Source organism: Capsicum annuum, chromosome 12 (assembly GCF_002878395.1).
Source record: "Capsicum annuum cultivar UCD-10X-F1 chromosome 12, UCD10Xv1.1, whole genome shotgun sequence".
Taxonomy (NCBI): Eukaryota; Viridiplantae; Streptophyta; class Magnoliopsida; order Solanales; family Solanaceae; genus Capsicum; species Capsicum annuum.
The window spans coordinates 232,277,502-232,301,637 of NC_061122.1; the positions used below are offsets into that span (position 1 = coordinate 232,277,502).

Sequence of the window (24,136 nt, forward strand, 5' to 3'; positions counted from 1 at the left end):
ACAAAAGATGATCGTTACTGTAGTTGCTATGCTTCTCAAAGATTTTATTTACTCCCAAGGTAAATCAAGAGGGTTTTATTTTACTCAAATAATTCGAGAGTGCATTACTTTGAAATGATTGCAGCAGTTGCTAGCGCTGATGGTAGAAATCCAAGTTGATCAATCAACAAACTTTTCAGCACGAACCAATATACACAACTAAACAATAAAATCGAAAAAATATATCAAATCAAGAAAGCTAGTCATTATTTGCACATGAATAATTACAAAAACACTTTTGTAGCGAATTCTAAGGACAAATTGTAATGAAGATATAGTAACAGTAAAATGCTATAGCTGATAACGATAAATTTTACACAATTGAGTTTTTATTAATATCCCAACGGCACCCCCCACGCCAAACACACATACTCCCCCACTCACCCACTCATTCTATTCATGATTTCTTTTCACCATTTGTATGACATCGCTAGAGAATTGCGCATTTAGATTGTCAACAATCGATGTTTCATTCTCCAATCTTATCCTCTTGGTCTTGGCAGAGATTTCACTTGAAGAAAAATACATTATCGCAAATTGATAAAAAATAATTATAATAAAGATTGTGGATAAAGATATGCATATGTGTGTGGGACTAATATTATTCGAGATTGATAAACAAATAATACAAATTTTAAGAGATATGCCAAGAAGTAATTTTTGTGTAGGATAATAAGGCAATCATCACACATCTACAAATAGTACCTGCTGGAAGTGTTTTCACCATTGCTTACACCAAAGTTCATCAGGGAGTGTAGAAGTTGAATTGGTGAAGCTCCAATACGATGTACTGATAGTTTTTTGATCTGGTCACATTTGTTGTCTGTATTTGCTTGCCGCACAAATTTATTGTAATGCCCCGGAAATGGGTCCCGAAACGTCACATGGGACTTAGGACTACGAATAGCCCTAAGCCAACCCTTTCAGCATACTATACACATTATTACTCAATATAGCTCACAAACCCATCCACATAATAGTGTTATGTCAAATCAGAGTATATACAATACGAAGTACTATCCAATAATACATAACCCATCACACCACAGTCAATCTGACAAGCCTCTACGAATTACACAACTGAAAAGCCATTGGGACAAATCCCCAACTGACTCAAATAGACATAGGAATAAATATACAACAATGATAATCTGGACACTTAGTCCTCGAACTAGGAGGACTCACCAGCTGCAGGAATATAGAATCAAGGTACTCGGATATCATTGACGTCGCTGAGACTGAGCACCTGAACCTACATATAGGAAATGTTGCCCACACCATAGGGTATGGGTCAGTACTATGGAATGTACCGAGCATATGGGGGTGTATGCAATTCAAGCAATATATATATATATATCAATTCTTTATATAAAACATGCATGCTATAACAAATGACTCACATAGCTGGAATAAAAACATCATGATCATGGATAAGTAAATCATATATCACAAACACGTGAGTCATTTCAATAATTTCATAAATTCACTTCTTTCTTGTTTTCAACATCCGTAATAATCAAACTTCAGAATAATTTCCTTTTTTGGAATATACATCTCAATCTTTAATAATATCAACTTTCTCAAACAATTCTTTCATAACACATATTTCCATCATATATATAGAATAGAGACGCACGCACACAGTGAGAGATCTTATAACCGACATAAACTATGTGAGTTACATGGAGTCCAACGTCTAACCCACGTTAGGGAGAGCTGTCCTATCCTTGCCATCGGAGTAGGACCTTAATTCATCAATTTCAAACACTAGTGATCACTATATATATATCAGCCTCAATTCCGGCTCCTACGGGGGCACGTAGTTCTAGGGAAGTACCAAATCCTGCTATACCTCCCGCTCGGTGCTAAAGACTACTCCCAGACTTAGCTCAGATCTTTTCAAAGACAATCCACTTAAAACATTTCAACTATTCACATCGGGAGCCATCATGCTACCACTTTTTCATAATAGATCAATAAAAGTGGATTTCATTCTTCAACTCAACATCAAAATGACAATTTTTGTCTTCGGACATATTTATAAAATTCTTGTCAATAATTCGGGATCAACATCTCTGTATAATTTCATCCCATGTATTTAATATCCAAAATATGTAATATCGATATATCAAAATCATATACAAATTTCATAATTCAACAATTGTCTCAAAATCTTCAAATATCACTATCAAGGTATAAAAACCAATTTATTTCATCAATAATCAAAATCTCAACATTTCATAATATAATTCATTTTTCCAATACTCAATATATTTTTGTTTAACAACATAAATTCTCAATATCACAATATAAATCAAAGTATATATCAATCCAAATCATAATATATATAATACCATGTCTTAAATATCCAAATCTCAATAATTTCCAAAATCTCAAAACAATATCAATTTATATGAATTTCAACAATAATATCAACATAATCTTTATAAAAGCCCAGTTTTGGGCACAAGAACGGAAGGATTATTCTTGTTCAAACCCCACATACCTCAAATCTATGTGTTTTGATGAACTTGCAATTCCGGAGCTCTATCCGTGAAAATAATATATACACCTTGAAGATCTCAACTGGAGGAATCTAATTATCGGATTACTTTTGGATTTTTACCGGATGAATTTTGGTAGATCGTGGAATTTTGTACTGAAGCAGTACGTCGTTTTCTCTGGTTTTCTTTCTGTTTCTGGAGAGAATTAGGAATGGACGAATGAAGATCAATTATTGAGTTAAAAACGGAAAAGATTGAAAAAGTTATGGGAGCACCGGGATAAGGCCGGTGCCGCCCGCCTTAGTGCACTGCTTTATCCCAGGCGGCGCCTGCTAAACTGCAGTGCAGTGTGCCGGGCGCCGCCCGCTTATCGCGCGGGCTCACTGGTTCGCGATCCAAACGCGGTCTAAACGACATCCAAAAATTTCGAAACTTACCCAAGATGTACTATGGTCTTCTACGATCATAACGCAACTTGAAAATTGGAAAACGGATATCGGGAAGGCCTCCAAATAAATCCCCGAATTTAAGGTATCAAAATAAAACTAAGTGTTGGACTGTTTTTATCACATTTTCAAGATATGACTTCTTTCTACTAACTCCGAAAGTTTAAACGTCACGAAATACATACGGGGTATTACATTTATTCAAAGTGATAGGATTAGCAAATAATTCACAAAAAAGTCATCTACAAAATCATTTGAATTACCCGAATGTAGTTTCAATCCAAGTAACTCTCTTTTTGAAGTAAAGAGGTAACCACAATAGAACTAATTAAAAATTATCAATGAAAGAAGTAATTGTTGTTTCTGTAGTCAGCTATCATGGAATTTATCAAAAGTGCATACTTACACTTGAATTAGTGCATACTATCCTAACTACTTGTTGTTCTAAAATGCCAAATGTTGTTTTATTATGCTGCCACATGGCTTAATGTAGAGGCTTTGTCCTCTCTTATTAATAATATATAGATATAGATATAGATATAGATATAGATATAGATATAGATATAGATATAGATTATATTCTTTCTTGTAACTTCTTATCTTCTTCCATGTCAAATGTGTCGAAACTGAATTTGGTGTGAGAACTGAGAAGTTGAAGAGTACTCTATGAAAGAAAGAGCAGTTGAAGATAACAGGGCAATATGTTGTACTTCTTTTTTATTTAACTGTATGTGTATTTTATGTCCTTTTACTTTATCTTTGACAATATATTTATTCAAGTGGAGTTAGGAATATCTGAATATAGCAAATCTTCAAGGTTATGTAGATGTAGCCATGGGAGAGCTCAAAGTCGTTTCCTATGTTGTTTTTTGAAACGGTGGGTAGGGCACGTAATAGTAAGTTCCTATAAAAAAGAAACAAACTGAACCTCCAACAGACATCTCGGCAATCTCTTTTCGCCGGTGGATGGATTTGATTGATTAGATTTTCTACTACTGTGTCTCTATATATGTATGTCGAAACCAATTACAAATTGCATACAGACATCTTGGCAAGCTATTTTTCAGGCAGGTTTGATTGGCAAAGATATTCTCTGAAATATTTACTTCTTAGTTCCTCGATATTGACTCAATAAGACACAAATCAAATCTCCGACAGGTATCTCGGCAATCTATTTTAAGAAAGATACATTCCATTCATGTTTCTGTTTGAATCTCTTTTCCGTTTCAAGTGCTCCTAATTATCAATGACAACAATTTATCACCTGAATCGGGATGGTACTGCCTTCCACAGTGTTAAATTCCACCTCATCAACCATTTCGTGCAGATATTATTCATGTAGTATAGAAGGTCACTATTTCAAATTACTAACATACTTTTTGCAAACAAACACTTCATTTTTCATGTCAGATCTTTGTCTCCAAGAAGAAAAATACTACCAACTCAAAAGTAATGAATTATGTCTATGCTAATCATATGGACACCATATTTATTTACTATCAATTTGTTTCAGACATATGCGGTGTCCAATTTCATAGCACCCAAACAACATTGGAAGAATGCAACAGCAAGATGAAAATTTATACATTTCCAGTGATGATTTGAAAAGATGTTAGGAGAAGACTGAGAAACTTACCTCATGTCCGCGCCCAATAACACAAACATCTGATAAATGAGAAGGTCGAAAGGATCTTGGCTAATATCTCAGCCCAATAATACAACATTTTTGTGTTTTTCTAATTAATAAATTTAAAACGACGATATATATGAAGGGCAAAACAAATGGGAAATGTGCAAGAAAAGTTAATTGTTTCTCTAATGTCTTACCGATTGATGTGTTAAAGTGATGAGTTCATTGGATTCGTAACTTATAACCGTAACGGGAAATGGGGAAGGAAGGCTTCAATACGGAACATAAAGAAGCGGTAATTTGATTGTAGAAATAGGTCTGGTAATAATATGATATTAGCAAACAACATTTTCTCAATTTTGAAGTTAAAACAGTAATTAAAAGTTGAAATAAGATAAAACACAAACCCAATGTAAAGAAAACACAAATCAAATACAGTCATCTCTTCGGATTGTTACCTCCATAACGTTTCAATTTTAAGGGACAAATTTAAAATGGATCAAAATCAGAACCTTCGAAAATTCGAAGGAATTTCGAGAAACAATGATAAATCTCCTCTGTTTCTTGATTAAACAACTGTTATGAATCCCCATTAGTTGTTGCCACTGCCTCAAATTCACCTGCCATAAAACTGTCACCATCAAAATAGCGAAGAAACTATTCCTCTATAGTAACTACATTCAAATGGTAATTGATAATCAAGCAGAGCCTGCCATTTGAATTCTCACCCCTTACGATAAAATATATAAAACTGTAACAATAATTCTGAGTGGAATGTTATTTCCCATCAATTCTATTTCGCCATGGAGTCTCACTTGTAGTCTCTTTAGATCCCATCAAACTGGCTTATGTTATTGATAAACAACAACACAATTTCAACATGAATTATTAAAAAATGTATGAACAAATATATTAAGTAGTTGATCAAAGATAACTCCCCAAATTTTGGCATGTCAATTTATATACACAGAGATGAAGATTTGCCTTTGAGTTGTTGAACAATCTTCCGGTCATCATTTGTTGAAATAAGATAGGTTGCAAACTTCTCCAAATAAGAGAAGAAAGAAATTGATTTTTCTAGCAGTTATCTCGTAAGAAGTTGTATATGTTCCAACCATAAATAATAGACGGAAGTTAGCAGTATAGTATAATAATAGGACTCAAACTTATCTATATAAATTTTTAAAATTTCAATTTTAATTTAAAAAGCTGGTAACTGTAAACTGTGTCAAAATTTGATGGGGAATAAGATGAGGAAGTTGTCCATGGTTTTCAAACTGCCCATCTGAAAAGAAAACACGTTATATTTTTATAGATAAAATTTACAAAATGTAAATAAATTTTCAGATATATATATTTTAATCTTTTTAACAATAAATATTGTACTTTTGTTGGGCAGACACAAACAATTTTTGCCTCTGTTAGATATAGATATACATAGATTTAGGATAGAATAGAATAGATATGGAATAAATATTTATTATTAAAAACATGACTATATTTATTATAAACTAACTATTTTATTTTATACAAAGCGAAATAATCCGTAATATTAATAATTATGTAGTTGCTATACTGTTGGATAATGATTTTAAAACTGCCAAGTGCAGGTAAGTATTCAACCACTTGGAAGTGCATTTATAAATTTTCCTTACATATTTTGAAAACGGTTTTATATTTTAATCTCTCACTTTATAGAATATTATTAGATAGATTATAAAACATTAAATTTTGTCTTAAAATGAACAAAATCTAAAAAAATATCGAGGCCAAAAATTATATAAATAAAAAAAACAAATAGGAGTTCTTAATTAAATAATGTTTGTTTAATAGTAGTTATTTAAAAAATAGTTATTTACTTAAAAAAACTGCAAATATTAATTAATTGTCAAAATTTGAATTTCTCAAGGAATTATAAAAAGTAAAATTAAAAAATAGGTAATTAATAACTAACCTAACTACTTGTTGTCCTAAAATGCCAAATGTTGTTTTACTATGCTGCCACATGGCTTAATGTAGAGACTTTGTCCTCTCTTATTAATAATATATAGATATAGATATAGATTTTTGGAGATGTCTACATTTACATTTGTTCTCCTTTAGTCTGTATTAATCTACTTAGAGTTTATTAACTTAATATATTTTTCAAGTTCATATGCTCAAACTTTGAATGTCTCGTTACATAATCCCAAAAAGAAGACAATAGCTCAAGCTATTTAATTCATAATTTCAAACCATATTTGTTTCGCAAACAGAAATAAGCTTTCTGGACCACCTATTCCTGAAGAGATTGGCTATTTGTGGTCTCTTACTGATCTACGTCTGGCCAGTAAGAAATTTGAAGCAATGGATGTTTACTTAGAAGCTTCAACTTGCATGGCTAGGGGTGTACATAGGTCGGGCTGATTTGCTTTTTTATGGAAAAAAAAAAATTAAACCAATCATGTCGGTTTATTAAAACTATAAACCAAATCAAACCAACATAAAATTGTTTTCTTCGGTTTAGGTTTTAGTTGGTTTTTTCATTTTTTTTTTTTATGATCTTTAATTTTTACAATTATATTGTGATTGAAGACTAGTTCAAATATGTTTTTACTCATGTGTTAATGAAAAATTACAATTATGAAAAAAAAAAAGAAAAATTACTCTTTTGGCTACTTAAATATACTTGACTAGATTAATTATTGATCCAGTAAAGTATTCTTTTTCAATAAAATAGGTCCACTTAAATAGATGTCCAATTGAATGAATTTGTGTGATGTAGCTTTCTTTGAAATTTCTACAGCAAAACTTGAAAAATACAACACATTTTCCACTTACAATTCATTATCTTTCTTGGCTTAATCTCCTCCGATCTTTAATTTTTTATTTTTTTTTGAGGGAGGTACAACCCATTAACAGCATGTTCAATTGAACTCATTTTTCTCATACACGAAACACAAATATATTATGAATCCTCACATTTCAGGCATGAAACGATTTGATAACTTTATTTTATTTAAAAAGTAAATGGACAAGAAAAAATAAAATATTAAAAAAGCAAAAAATAAAACAATTTAGTTTCTTAGACAAAATAGGCCAAACTGGTATTTTCCTTGGCAAGACTAAAGACTAAAACATTGACTTGGAATTGATTAATATGAAGAAAGTTCAAACACATACAAATAAGCATATGGAGATAAATTTGCTCATATGAATAAACATAATGACATCATTAGCCAAACTAAGGTGATTAGCAACAAAGCCTTTTCATTTTGATGGTGTATTTTACTTATAAATTTAAGACGAAGACTCATTGACTTTAAAGTCATTCTGATTCTACGCCTTAGTTTACACGCAAGGCTTGTATTAGTTTATTACAATATAAATAGTGTACCCTGCACCAATTTCATCAACAACAAAAATTATCAACTCAAAATCGTCCAAGATGATGGTTTCGAAAATATTCTCTTTACTTCAGTTTTTCACACTCTTTACAATTACTTTTGCTTCCACTGAGGAAGCAACTGCCCTCCTTAAATGGAAAGCAACTTTCAAGAACCAGAATAATTCCTTATTGGCTTCATGGCAACCAAGTTCTGATGCATGCAACGATTGGTACAGAGTTTCATGCATTAATGGTAGGGTGAACACGTTGAGTATCACGAATGCTTTGGTACACTCTATGCTTTTCCGTTTTCATCTCTCCCTTTTCTTGAGTATCTTAATCTTAGCAGGAACAATTTGTCTGGCACCATCCCACCTGAGATTGGTAATCTCACTAATCTTGTCTGTTTTGACTTGCATATCAATCAAATTTCGGGGACAATCCCATCACAAATCGGTTCACTAGTCAAGCTTCAGATCCTCTGCATATTTGACAACCATTTAAATGGTCCCATTCCAGGAGAAATAGGTTACCTAAGGTCTCTTACTAAGCTATCTTTGGGCAGGAACTTCCTTAATGGCTCAATTCCTGCTTCATTGGGGAATTTGAACAACTTGTCCTATTTGTATCTTTATGAGAATAACTTTTCTGGCTCTATTCCTCCAGAAATAGGGAAGATGAAGTCACTTTTATGTTTAAGCTCACACACAAACAATCTTTCTGGTCTAATTCCAAAAACTATAGGTGACTTAACTGAGCTCAAACCTTTGTACCTTGATGCTAATCAACTCTCTGGTCCAATTCCTAATGATTTGGGGAATCTGAAAAACCTCAATTATCTGGCATTATTCGATAATCAGCTCTCTGGCCCAATTCCCAATGATTTGGGGAATCTGAAAAACCTCAGTTATCTGGCATTATCATATAATCAACTCTCTTGCCCAATTCTTAATGATTTGGGGAATATGAAAAACCTCAATTATCTGGCGTTATTCGATAATCAACTCTCTGGCCCAATTCCTAGTGTGTTGAGGAATCTGAAAAACCTCAATTATCTGGTATTATCCCATAATCAACTCTCTGGCCCAATTCCTAGTGAGTTGGGGAATCTGAAAAATCTCAATTATCTGGCGTTATTCGATAATCAACTCTCTGACCCAATTCCTAGTGTGTTGGGGAATCTGAAAAACCTCAATTATCTAGAACTATCCCATAATCAACTCTCTGGCCCAATTCCGTCTTCCTTTGGCAATTTGAGAAACTTCCAATTCCTGTTTCTCGGCAACAACAATCTGATTGAGGAAATTCCTTCATCTATTTGCAATTTGACGTCACTGGTAGTCCTGCATTTGTCGAGAAACAATTCGAAGGGAAAAATTCTGCAATGCTTGGGTAATATCAGTAGCCTCCAGTATGTGATGATCTCACATAATAATCTCAGTGGAGAGCTCCCGTCGTCTATTTGCAATTTAACATCACTACAAGTTCTAGATTTGGGTAGAAACAATCTAATGGGAGCAATTCCGCAATGTTTTGGCAACATGTGTTCATCTTGAGGTTCTTGATATTCAGCACAACGATATTTCCGGTACTCTTCCAACAACTTTTCGCATTGGAAGTGCACTCCAAAGCTTCAATTTGCATGGAAATAAGCTAGAGGGAAAAATTCCACGATCCCTGGAAAATTGCCGACGACTGCCGACGACTGGAAGTTCTTGATTTAGGGGACAATCTCCTCAATGATGCATTTCCAATGTGGTTGGGAACCCTTCCTGAGCTGCGAGTTTTAAGCTTGAGATTGAATAAGTTGCATGGACCCATTACAACTTCAGGAAGTGAATACATGTTTCCTGAGCTTCGAATCTTTGATCTCTCTCGCAATGATTTTTCCAAAAACTTGCCGACGAGTTTGTTTCAACATCTGAAAGCCATGAGGACAATTGATCAAACATCGAAGGAACCAAGATATCTTGGAGATTCATATTACCATGATTCTGTTATGGTTTCAACCAAGGAGCTGGAGCTTCAACTTCTTCGAATTTTGACTATTTACACAACCATTGATCTTTCAAATAACAAATTTGAAGGATACATTCCAAGTATTTTGGGAGATCTCATTGCGCTCCGAGTTTTGAATTTGTCTCATAATGGATTGCAAGGTCATATTCCACCAACACTTGGAGATTTATCTGTAGTTGAGTCATTGGACCTATCAGGTAACCAGCTTGAAGGAGAGATACCAGCACAGTTTGCTTCTCTTACATTTCTTGCATTCTTAAATCTCTCCTACAATCATCTCGAAGGGTGCATTCCTCAAGGAAACCAATTTCATACCTTCGAGAATAATTCATATAAAGGTAATGATAAATTACGTGGATTTCCACTTTCAAAAGGTTGTGGTAATGACGGTCATGATACTTATACTGTATCTGTGCTTGATGAAGAAAGCAACTCTGAAATTCTGAATGATTTTTGGAAAGCCGCTCTTATTGGGTATGGAACCGGACTATGTATCGGGTTATCCATAATATATATCTTGATCTCAACTGGAAATATGAAATGGCTTGAAAGAATCGTTGAAGCGCTTGAACACAAAAGTATGATGATAAGGAGAAAGAAGCAGCGAAGGCAAAGGAACTACAGAGGAAGAAATAACTGCTTCTAAACAATTTACAGGTATTCAAAGCTAAGTTCTACACTAATATATTAGTTTTCATGTTTTTTTTCAATAACAACAACTAATCAATACTCTCTCCGAAGTATATTTTTCTTATTAATAAGTGTTTGACGCTCACAATCTTATTTTTCAAATTTCAGATTTCAAGGATAAGAAGACGTTGGCGCAGTGGAGTTGGTTACTATATTTTTCAAGTTCATATCCTCAACTTTGAATGTCTCGTTACATGATCCCGAAAGGAAGACAATAGCTCAAGCTATTTAATTCATAGTTTCAAACCATATTTGTTTCGCAAACAGAAAAAAGCTTCTAGCTCACTAAATAACTGATCCATTACGAATTACAACAAGAAAATATTATGAATCAAGACTTGTCTTCTCTTTAGTATTCCGTCTTCAAAAGTGTAGGTGAAGAATCCAAGAGGGACTCCCTTAGCTTACAAAGGGAAAGAAAATGGTTTCGACAAAAGAAATCGCATCAGCAAAAGAACAAAATAGATGTAACTTGAAAAAATCCCTCATTCATTGAGACTGTAGCACTACTAAAACTTGAATTTTTACTTTCCTTTTTTACTTTGAGGAGTAACACCAATTTTTTTCTTAAAAGTTAAAGAGGTAGAGAAGACTGAATAATCTCAATGAAGAAATTCTGTCATCAATTTGCAATTTGGCATCACTGGTAATGCTAGATTTGGCAAGAAACTAAATTGAAGGGAGCAATTCCGCAGTGTTTGGGACTCTTCCAATGACTTTTAGTGTTGGAAAGAGCATTGAGAAGAGTTGAATGGAAATAAAATATTTAGACCAATACTCACTTAAACCGAATCAAATAAGGTAATTCAGTTCTATTGAAAAGAAAATCATAGCAGTATAAGTATGCAGAGCACCTTATGTAGACAGCTTTGCAAAAATTGTGGATTGCCCAAGATTGAAGTCGAACCAAGAGCTTTTGATTGAGCTTGATATGGTCCTTGAAAAATTAAAGGAGAACAATGGAACACATCGGCAAAACACATGAGGGATGCTGGGTATATAAGTAAGCAAGCCTTACTCCCTAATGGCGCATTTTAAAGCCATGCGGGTCTAGATCCAGAGCGGACAATGAAAACACTGAGGAAGTTGAATTTATTGGGCAAATTCTATCTCTTGCTTCCTGTATGCACGACTGATTCATCACGATGAAACAGTCTCAGACCTACACTTATTCTAATTGGTGTAAATCAAACAACGTAAAGCTACTTGATCCGATGAAATGTCTGAGCTTGAACCAGCCATCGACAAGGCTGTTGCTGTTTTATCAAATCTTGCAACCGTTCACGAGGGAAAAGCAGCAATTACTCAGTTACTTGAAAATTCAAAGAACTGCATTTATACTTTTAGTTGCAAGATAAAAGATATTTGGAGGGACACTCCACGCAAAAAAACTTGGTGCTTCCTCCGTTAATAGGCCTACATGGTGCAAATTCAAATTAATCGAGACACTAATGAATATCGAATGAGAAATAAAAAAGGAATACGAAAAGACCACGACTCATCATAAATATCAGGTCCCTCAATATTGTCTTATTATACCAAAAAAGACTATTATGTGACTTAGTCGTATCTAATGTTTGAGAATGACATTTTCCTACTCTTTTAGCTACTTAAATATGCTTGATTAGATCCCAGTAAAGTATTCTCTTCTTAATAAATCGGTCCACATAAATAAATTAATGTCTAATAAAGTATAAGGATTTGCCATTAGTTTTTTTTTCCTATTTTTTTCTTTTGCAAGCTTTGGGATTTTACATCAAATTGAATGAAATTTTGTGATGCAGCTTTCTTTGAAATTTCTATAGCAAGAATTTTGTGCATTGACTTGGAGAATTTTGAGACTTTGAAACCTTTGGCAGATGCACTAAGCATGTGGAAATACATTACCACTTCATCGGAGAAAAAATGTCGCAAGGAGAGATTGACTTGGAGCATATTAAAACCGAGCAGCAAATTGCAGATGTATTCACAAAAGGCTTACGTGTCAATAAGTTTGAAAGTTTATGTCATGTATTCACAAAAGGCTTACGTGTCAATAAGTTTGAAAGTTTATGTCATGGAACACCCCGCATTTTTGGGCTAGAACGTAAACTGACATTTCTTCCCATAAAGGTTACAAAAGCCATAAATCCAATGCAAAGTTAGTGTGTTGATCAATTATGTAGTGTGGAAATCTATTTGAACATGAATTAAGATAATAGAAGTCCCCTAACTCAAGGGCGAGTTGAAAGATTTCCAATCGTTCAAGTTTTAGTGAATGTTGAAACTTGAGTCAACTTCAATCGACCATAACTCACTTAATATGATGAACTGGGTGGCCTACGATATACCAAATTGTAGATAATTGAATATGCTTTCCAACGATACCAAATTCGCCTAAAACGGACACCCGGTAAAGAAGTTATGGCTATTTTAAATTTCTGCTGTAAGACGAATGTCATTTCAATGCATAGCGCGTCGCGCTTGAGGCCAAACTCGCACTCGTCAATTTCCAGAAAGCCTCCGCAATAGCCTCGCTTCGCGCCACACTTCCAGTTCCCAAAAATTGGCATTTTACCAAGCTCTGCGTCGCGCCGGGGCCCAAAATCGGGATGAATTTTGCCCAGTTTTCAGTTTTCATTTAAAACTTCTCAAGGGCAATATGGTAACTTCTCCAAAACTATATATATACTCTTTAAACATGGGATTAAGCCATTATATCACCAAAACATACTATTTTCACCAAAATTCATCAAGAACTCACCCTAGAGTTTCAAATTCAAAACCCCAATATCTCAAGATTCAATCGTGGGTTTTCAAAAGCGATTGAAGATTTGGAATCCACAATCCATAAGCTTCAAGAATTACCTATTCTCTTCCGGAATTAAGGTACGCGGGGTTTTTCTAAAATCTCATAGGCATAGAAATCATGTTTTAAGAAAAGGGGTTTTTGACTTCATGTACAGAGGCGGAGCCAGGATTTCAACGAAGGAGGTTCCATATTCAAAGAAAACTTAGGATTTCAACTAAGGGGGTTCCATATTCAAAGAAAACTTAGTCGAAAGGGTTCAACACCTACTATAACCACATAAAAAATAATTTTAAACGTGTATAAACAGTATATTTTTCTGTCGAAGGGGGTTCGGCCGAACCCCCGTGTAGCATGCTGGCACCGCCCCTGTTCATGTGCATATTCATGTTTTAGAAGTTTTAAATGATATTGTTTTAGCCTTTTAGCTTTCCCCCAAAGTGATTTGAAAGTTATATGTCCATGTATATATGTGTTTTTCCTGAAGTATGAATTGAGAGCATGATTGTAATACCCCATATATTTTTCGAGACGTTTAAGCCTTCGGAGCGAGTTGAAAGAAGTCCTATCTTGAAAGTTTGACAAAACAATCCAACACTTAGTTTTATTTTGAGACCTTAAATTCGGGGATTTATTTGGAGGCCTTCCCGATATCCATTTTCCGATTTTCAAGTTGCGTTATGATCGTGGAAGTCCATAGTACATCTTGGGTATGCTTCGAAATTTTTGGACGTCGTTTAGGCCGCGTTTGGATCGCGAACCAGTGAGCTCGTGCGAGCCCAAGTAATAGCATTGTATTAAGGCAGGCGGGCACTGCTATTTACCAGGCGCTGCCTGGTCAATAACGGTGCAATAAGGCGGGCGGCGCCTGGGATATCCTGGTGCTCCCATAACTTTTTCAATCTTTCCGTCTTTAACTCAATAATTGACCCCATTTTCATTCGTCCATTCTAGAAAAAAAAAAACATTTGAGCGAGAGAAAACCAGAGAAAGCAACGTACTGCTTTCAAACAAAACTTTCGATCCTTCCAAATTCATCCGTCAAAATCCAAAAGTATCCCGATAATTAGATTCCTCCGGTCGATATCTTCAAGGTGTATATATTATTTTCGCGGATAGATATACTTATATACTAATTTATAAAACATATACACATGTATACATTAAATATACACTTCTATAGAAGATATATGCACAAATATACAAAACATATGCTACTTAATATAATAAATTAATAATATTTGGTAGTAAATTAATAATGTATTAGAAGTAAGTTTTTAATTTAAAGTATAAATCTAGAAATTCAATTTAAAATTTTAAATCGTTAAATGAGAAAATATAAAAAGTAAGGACTAAGGAGTGAATGAATTTGGGAAATTTTATTGATTGCAAAATGATCCAAAATTTATAATTTACATGAATGAAAAATCTACAAATTATGCATCATTTTTTCCAACTCATTCATGTTAATATTAACGGGAACTTGCATAGGATAGTCGAAGTCAGCGGGGGCAAAACCATGCATTGGACTTGATTCTGCTGAGCTCTCCCGTGAAGTCATAATTTCTTCAAGTTTCAGCTCGTCGCTCGGCTTCGGTTCCATTCCTTGGTTTCTTCTTTCCGCTCTAATCTAATCTCTGAGGCAAACTAGAACATTCATTGCATTGCTTCTCAATGAGTGTAGGTTGTCTCCAAGCTGCTGTCGTCCCTAACTAAAGGCGCTCTCTGATGCAACAGTTGACATTGGAACATTCAAGATATCTCTAGCTAATCTTGAAAGCACAAGATATTGTGTTTCATTACTTCTCCACCAATCCAACATGTTGATCCGTCGTCTGCGATCCTCTGGTGCCGTCCGAAGATAATATTTCAGCTCTTCTCGATAAGTTGATGTGTAAGTTCTCTCATCAATACTGTTCCAACAATTTAAATCATAAAATGAATCAGAAAAACCACTATGTGCCGGCCTTTTAGAAGATGATGGCTCCTCGGGAGGATGAGGAGCGACAGTTGTAGTGATATTTGTAGGTACGGCTACATCAAATAAATCAGCATAGTGATTATAAAACTTTTCTATGTAATCCTTTGCATCAGCCGTAGCCGTCCACAAATCAGGTTGTACTTGTTCAGAATCATGGTTAGTATTTATTTCTAAGTTAATATAAATAAGAGTAATAAAGTGACACATATTATTATATTTCATGCACGAATTTAGCATAGCACCAACCAAGTAAATAGGGGGAATCGGGAAAAAATATTTTTTAAATTTTGTAAACATGGCGCCAACAGCTTCTTTATAACCTTCTTTATTTTTATATTCTTTGAGCAAACCAGAAATATCGGCTATATATGCCAAAATATTGAAAACAGTAGGATAATAAGCACCGAAAAATTCAACCGTAGCTACATAAAAAAATTTTAAAAACTTAACAAGATCATTAATTACAACCCAATCAGAATTATGTAGCATGCAATCAGCAGAATCAGTAAATGAACCGCAATATTGATTAAAAACTAGTGTAATAGGAATTCTATATTTATAACAAGTTTTTAAAAATTCATACGTAGAATTCCATCTAGTATCAATTTCCTCAGGCATCAAAATCGATGTAAGTCCATTTTCTTGACATTTAACTTTAAATTCTCTAATTCTCAATCTACCATTATTTTCTTGAATAAAACCAACGGCAAGACGAACTTTTTCAATATAAAGCTCAAAAAACTCAAGACCATCTTTTACAATTAAATTATATATATGACATGCACACTTAATATGAAAAATTTCAGGCAAGGACGGAGATAGTGTGGATTTTATTTTTGTTATAGCAGTCTTGTTGTTAGAAGAATTATCAAAAGCAATACATAAAATTTTATTTTCGACACCATAATATCCGGCAATTTTAACAATAGAATCAGCAATAAATTGTCCAGTATGTTTACGATCTTCATCATATAAAAAAGCAAGAATACATTTTTGCATCACGAAATTACTATCCATCCAATGACAAGTAACGGTTAAATAATCATTTTTATTTACAGCACGACCAAGATCAAAAGTTAGGAACAATCTACATTGAATATTTTTTAACAATGTTGATAAATAAAAATAATATTGTGAATGGAGTCTAAAAATATCAGACCGACAAGTAGTTCTAGGAATACCGTTAAACATAGGATTATAAATTTCTTGTATATAACGAATAAAGGCATCAGAAGAAGGAAAACTAAAAGGCAAACAACTCACAGCTACCATTTTAGTTATTTCTTCCCGGTCCCTCAATTTATTATACTTCTTCGCTACGTGACCGGTTGCTGGGTCCATTCTAGTTTGCGTTGTCCCACCAACATCCCCACCACCTTGTGCAATATTTAACTCTCTTTTGTGATCTTCAGCTATATGTCTCATTAACGTACCCGTCCCCCCTTGCTTGCCTCCACTTCTATGCTTATATATTTGTTGACAAATATTGCATTGCACCTCAATATCTGATATACGTTCAAAAAATTGCCATGCAACACTAGTTCTTTTACGAGGTCTTGGGGCACTGGAAGGACGGGGAGAGATATTAACCGATTCAGATCTAACGTTAGCATCTCCTATTGCGGGTGTCTCAGCAATATTTTCATTATCTTCGTCTAAATTAACCGCATCTACTTTATTTTCTTTTTCTATACCGTAATTTTCCTGAGCTTCTACATAATCCATATCGTGAGCACCTACATCTATTTATTCCTCAAAAGGTGTACCAAGCGGTATGGAGGCGACGGCACACGTGTATATCTACTACTTGAACTACCTCTACCGCTAGTAATTCACTTTTTACTACCACTACCGCTTCCGGGACAAAAAATTTTAACACCTTTAGTAGCGAGGTTTCTTAATTTATCCATAATATAAATTAAATTAAACTAAAAATATTCAAAATACACAAATATAATAAAATTAAATATTAAACAATTAATACAATAAATAAAAATTAAACGTAAGAGATGAAACGACAATACCAAATTTTGGAATTATCCGAAGGTTGCAACTTTAGAAACTTCCGCTCGTACTTTGTAAACGAAAAATTAAAAAATTAAAGTGAACACTTTAAGAAATTAAATATATTGACTATTTGAGAATTGAGAATTGAGATTTGAGAGAGAATGAGATTTGAGAGAGTGAAAAATTGTGTGAAAAATGATTTGAAGTTGTAGGGTATTTATAGAATTTTTTTGGGATTAAAAAATATTTTTTAAAGTTATTTTTTTTAAAATAAATGGGCCCAAACTAGCCGTTTGGACCCAAAAACGGCTATATAGCCGTTGGGCCCAAAATCCTTTAAAAAAAAAAAAAAAAAAGGTATCCGGGCCGGGTTGGGCCGGCCTGGACCAGGCTTGGTACGGGCCGGGTTAGCTGGGCCCATTTTAAAAAAAAAACTGGCCTGGGACCCGGAACCCTAAAGCCCTAGGGCTTATCGGGCCGGGTCAAACCAGGCCGGGTTAGTTACAAGGGCTAGGTCGGGCCGGCCCACTTGACACCCTTAAATTGCACCAATATATTCCACAACATCCTCGGATGGTAAGTGCAATTTCGAATAAAGTTATCAATCAATTCCTTCTATAGAAAATAGTGAGGTTTAATGATCATGAAGTGAGGGAAAATTATAGGAGATCGCGGCTCAAATTCCAGTAGAAACAAGAATTACTAGTGATTTTTGAGGTGTCGAAATCGTGCTTTTAGTAGAGGTTTAGTGAGAATATTGATATAGGCAACATGGTCATGAGTTCAAATAGAAGACAATAATGAACAACTAAGGATTTGCCCATATTGTAAGAGTTTGGTCATAAATTGACTACCTATGAAGAAAATTAATATAAAATATATAGCGATAATAATGTCCCCTTATACCAGACTCTTTAATGACTACATTGTGATGCTATTCTTTTTACCGTGAGAAGGAAATTAAAGAATTTATATAGGTGAATCCAACTTTTATGGGACTGAGGCATAATCGTTGTCCTCGTTAATGCGAATTTTCAACAAGAAATATGTTATGTTATGTTATGTTATGTTATGTTATGACTTATGGCGTTTGGACTTAAAAAATGGTTTTGTTTTCTATTTGTTATTGTTTCGCCTGTTCTTTTATTCACCGGCCGCCAAATACCTAAATTTGGTTTTGATACATGAAATTTGCTTTTGTTTTGATAGTTTTATTTTATTTAAAAAGTAAACGTAGATGTTCTTGGACAAGAAAAAATAAAAAGTAAAAATAAAACAATTTAGTTTCTTAGACAAAATAGGCCATCTGGGCAAGACTAAAGACTTGTGCATTGACTTAGAGAATGACATCTCGGGCTAACTTGTGTATTGAATACGTGCTACCTTTTACTAGAAAATGCATATCAGATAACTCAGCCACCACCATAACTATGGCAGATTGAAAAATCATCTGACTTTTATTTGTCTAGGGTGAGATTCAAGCCTTATACTCCTCTGCTTTTCGCTCATTTCTTTGACAATTAGGCCACACTTATTGATCATTAAACCACACACACTTCTCGGCACCCATAATACTCATTATTAGTCTATGAATAATTTCTGTTTCAATAAAATAAATTGAGATAATCATTTGCGCTATTACCTATGAACGAATAAGAGAAAAGGATATTTTTTTAAAGTTCAAACTAACTACACATGATGCTTGATGATTAGAGTAAGGAATACGTTCTGTTAATGAGTAGTTACATCAAATGACAATTGAAAGAGAGATGGATTTGCTTGTTGTAGTTTTCATATGAAATTTCCAAGGCAAGACATATAGAGTCTTTCTTGACTTCATTTTTGTGTGTTGTAGTTTTCAAATGCATTTAATTATTTGAAGACTTACAAAGAAATGCATTTAATTATTTGAAGACTTACAAGTCTTTCAAGACTTCATTTTTCTCTGCTCCTTTTTTCTTTTCGTTTGGTACCAAAGAAATGCATTTAATTATTTGAAGTTTGATTCAATAATTTAAGACAAAGACTCATTGACTTAGAAGTCTTTCTGATGCAACGCCTTATTTGAGATGCAAGACTTATTCAGGTTTACTGCAATATAAATAGTTTACCCTGTACCAATTTCATCCATCAACAAATAAAATAATCAACTCACAATCACTTAATTAGCAGTTTATGATGATGGTTTCAAAAATATTCTCTTTACTTCAGTTTTTCACTCTCTTGTACCTCTTTACAATTACCTTTGCTTCCATTGAGGAAGCAACTGCTCTCCTAAAATGGAAAGCAACTTTCAAGAACCAGAATAATTCCTTATTGGCTTCATGGCAACCAAGTTCTGATGCATGCAACGGCTGGTACGGAGTTTCCTGCTTTAATGGTAGGGTAAACAGGTTGAATATTACAAATTCTAGAGTCATTGGTACCCTCTATGATTTTCCGTTTTCATCTCTCCCTTTTCTTGAATATTTTGAACTTAGCGTGAACAATCTCTCTGGCACCATTCCACCTGAGATGGGTAATCTCACTAATCTTATCTATCTTGACTTGTCCATCAACCAGATTTCAGGCATAGTCCCACCACAAATCGGCTCACTTGCCAAGCTTCAGACCCTCCGCATCTTTGACAACCATTTAAATTGTTCCATTCCGGAAGAAATAGGTTACCTCAGGTCTCTTACAGAACTAGATTTGAGTACCAACTCTCTTAATGGTTCTATTCCTGCTTCATTTGGGAATTTGAACAACTTGTCCTATTTGTATCTTTATGAGAATCACCTTTCTGGCCCAATTCCTAGTGAGTTGGGGAATCTGAAAAACCTCAATTTTTTGTACTTATCAAATAATCAACTCTCCGGCCCAATTTCTAGTGTGTTGGGGAATCTGAAAAACCTCAATGATCTGGGATTATGGTATAATCAACTCTCTGGCCCAATTCCTAGTGAGTTGGGGATTCTGAAAAACCTCAATAATCTGGTATTATCCAATAATCAACTCTCTTGACCAATTCCTCGTGAGTTGGGGAATCTGAAAAACCTCAATGATCTGGAATTATTCAATAATCAACTCTCTGGCGCAATTCCTAGTGAGTTGGGGAATCTGAAAAACCTCTATAATATGGTATTATCCAATAATCAATTTACTGATTCAATTCCGTCTTCCTTTGGCAATTTGAGAAACTTGCATTCTCTGTTTCTCGGCAACAACAATCTGATTGAGGAAATTCCTTCGTCTTTTTGCAATTTGACGTCACTGACAATCCTAAGTTTGTCGAGAAACAGATTGAAGGGAAAAATTCTGCAATGTTTGGGTAATATCAGTGGCCTCCTGTATGTGATGATGTCAAATAATAATCTCAGTGGAGAGCTCCCATTGTCTATTTGTAATTTAACATCACTACAAGGTTTGGATTTGGGTAGAAACAATCTAATGGGAGCAATTCCGCAATGCTTAGGCAACATGAGTGGTCATCTTGAGGTTCTTGATATGCAGCACAACGATCTTTCCGGGACTCTTCCAACAACTTTTAGCATTGGAAGTGCACTCAGAAGCTTCAATTTGCATGGCAATAAGCTAGAGGGAAAAATTCCACGATCCTTGAAAAATTGCAAAGAGCTGCAAGTTCTTGATTTAGGAGATAATCACCTCAACGACACATTCCCAATGTGGTTGGGAACTCTTCCTGAGCTGCGAGTTATAAGCTTGAGATCGAATAAGTTGCATGGACCCATTAGAACTTCAGGAAGTGAATACATGTTTCTTGAGCTTCGAATCTTAGATCTCTCTTGCAATGACTTTTCCAAAAACTTGCCGATGAGTTTGTTTCAACATTTGAAATCCATGAGGACAATTGATCAAAAAATAGATGGATTAAGTTATGAGCTTCATCAGCATTACCAAGACTCGGTAGATGTGGTATCAAAGGGATTGGAGCTTGAAGTTGTGAGAATTTGTCTTTGTACACAACTATCAATCTTTCAAACAACAAATTTGAAGGACATATTCCTTCTTTTTTGGGAAATCTCATTGCTCTCCGAGTTTTGAATTTGTCTCATAATGGATTGCAAGGCCATATTCCACCATCACTCGGAAATTTATCTGCAGTCGAGTCATTGGACCTATCAGATAACCATCTTGTAGGAGAGATACCAGCACAATTTGCTTCTCTTACAGCTCTCGAAGTCTTAAATCTCTCCTATAATCATCTCGAAGGATGCATTCCTCAAGGGCCTCAATTTCATACCTTTGAGAACAATTCATATGAAGGTAATGATGGATTACGTGGATTCCCACTTTCAAATGGTTGTGGTAATGACGGTCATGATTCAGTATCAGAGGAAACTTATACTGGATCTGCGCTTGATGAAGAAAGCAACTCTGAATTTCTGAATAATTTTTCGAAAGCCGCTCTTATGGGGTATGGAACCAGACTATGCATCGGATTATCCATAATATATATCTTGATCTCAACTGGAAATATGAAATGGTTTGCAAGAATCATTGAAGTGCTGGAACACAAAATTATGATGAGAAGGAGAAAGAAGCAACGAAGGCAAAGGAATTATAGAAGAAGAAATAATCAATTCTAGAATAAGAACAAATAATCGATACTCTCTCCGAAGTATATTTTTCTTATTGATAAGTGTTTGACGCTCACTATCTTATTTTTCAATTTTCAGATGTCAAGGATAAGAAGACGTTGGCGCCGTGGAGTTGGTTACTCTTATTGTTCACTATTAAGCTTGATTTTGAGAGATGTCTGCGTCTACATTTGTTCTACTTTAGTTTGTATTAATCTACTTAAGCTTTATTAACCTAATATATTTATCTAGTTCACATGCTCAAGTTTGAATGTCTCGTTACATAATCCCAAAAGGAAGACAGTAGCTCAAGCTATTTAATTCATAATTTCAAACCATATTTGTTTCGCAAACAGAAATAAGCTTATATTTGTGATTAAATTAATAAAGTTCCGTGAAATTATTACGTACATTTTATTGTCAGATTTCTCCATAACAACATTTTTCTGTAGCGAGTGAGTTATAAATGAAATTGATTTTTTATGTTATATATATGGAATCTTACTAGCTCAAACTATCTGAACTTTCGTTATACTGTATGTTTTCTAGAGTAGCAATTGATAGGGGCAGAGCCAAGTAGGTTCAATGATGCAAAAAGTTATATTATTTATGTACAGTCAAAATTGTTTTATATATATATATATATATATATATATATATAATAGATATTAAATCTGTTTGGCTTCTTTACATGTTTACTTTTTCATATTTTGAATCCTTTAGTGAAAATCCTAGCTCCACCATAACATTTGGATGTAGCAACCAAAAGGTGTTCGGACAAAGGACGTTGTTACATAGAGGTTTGACTATATAAGTTCGATAACATGAACCTATTGGATCGAATAATCGAGACTCACCACGTAAAGTCCTCATATCAAAGGTTTTTTTTTATCTCGAAGCTAAAATCTCCAAAACCAGTTCTATTTCTATATAACTACTTATTTAATGTAAAACACTTCCAACTATGCAATCTCTTTCAACATTCTTCAAACACTTATGCCTTCTAAAAAAAATTCAATTCAAGCTTCATCAGCAATATCACAATTCAAAATATGCGATGAAACTTCGAAGTATATGTAGTTCGTAAATATCATAGATGACTGTTTAATATATAGAATTATGTAGCTACTATTTAAAGGGAACCTTGGAGTAACTGGTAAATTTACTGTCGTGTGGCCAGGAGGTCACGGGTTCAAGCTTTGGAAGCATCGTCCAGCAAAATTGCAAGGTAAGGTTGCGTACAATTACACCCTTGTGATGGGCCCTTCCCTATACCCTGCGCATTGCAGGAGCTTTAGTGCACTAGGCTGCTCTTTTTAACTACATAACTACGAGGAGGAATCTGAGCGCTACTGGAAAATTGTTTGTTATGCTGCTCTCTTGCACTCTTACATGTATACCAATTTTGCATAGTTGTTGATTAATAGACTTACCTATGCTATCGTTATCATTCAATTTACAACGACACAGAAATTATTGAATCAGATATTGATAGCACCGTCTCTGTACTCTGCCACCGTATTTCACCAACACCTTCAAGATTGTGCATTTTTACAACCTCCCTCTATATTCTTGTGGGTGTTCAATCAAATTCTAAGCATCTATTAAAAGAATTATGTCTTCTATATGTCTTTATAGTTTTGAGGAGGTCGAAAATGGATGGAAAAAGTTGAGTTTTGAAGTTGGCACTCGAAAAGTGGCGAAACTGCATCAACAAGATTGCAATAGCTTAGAAGTACATGAAGTACAAGGAATCCAAGCAACTGATTAAGGTTAGAGTTAAATATCTTCTTGGTCGAATGATCCTTGGAGAAACGATAGGCCAAATAATTTTGATTGATGGGATTGAATGTACAATTAAAATCATGAGGCACTACTATTACATCAGAACACATTTTAAATCATTATAGTACTATTGTTTCTATATTTGTAATTTTATTTATGATACAATTCGTTTGCATCTATTTTTTCGTCTATGGTTGGTTTTATCAATTTTTGAAGATTTGATAATGTTATTTCATGTGAAAATATTAAGCCCTATTTACTTGAATTAGTACTTAAGTTACATCTTACATCTATATAGTT

General features: G+C 34.3%; 2 pseudogenes; both read left to right on the forward strand.

Moving 5' to 3' along the window:
• Nucleotides 1-7,937: 7,937 nt before the first annotated feature.
• LOC107851779 lies at nt 7,938-11,257 on the forward strand (annotated as a pseudogene).
• Nucleotides 11,258-19,575: 8,318 nt separating this feature from the next.
• LOC107849829 lies at nt 19,576-22,498 on the forward strand (annotated as a pseudogene).
• The last annotated feature ends 1,638 nt before the right edge of the window (nt 22,499-24,136 follow it).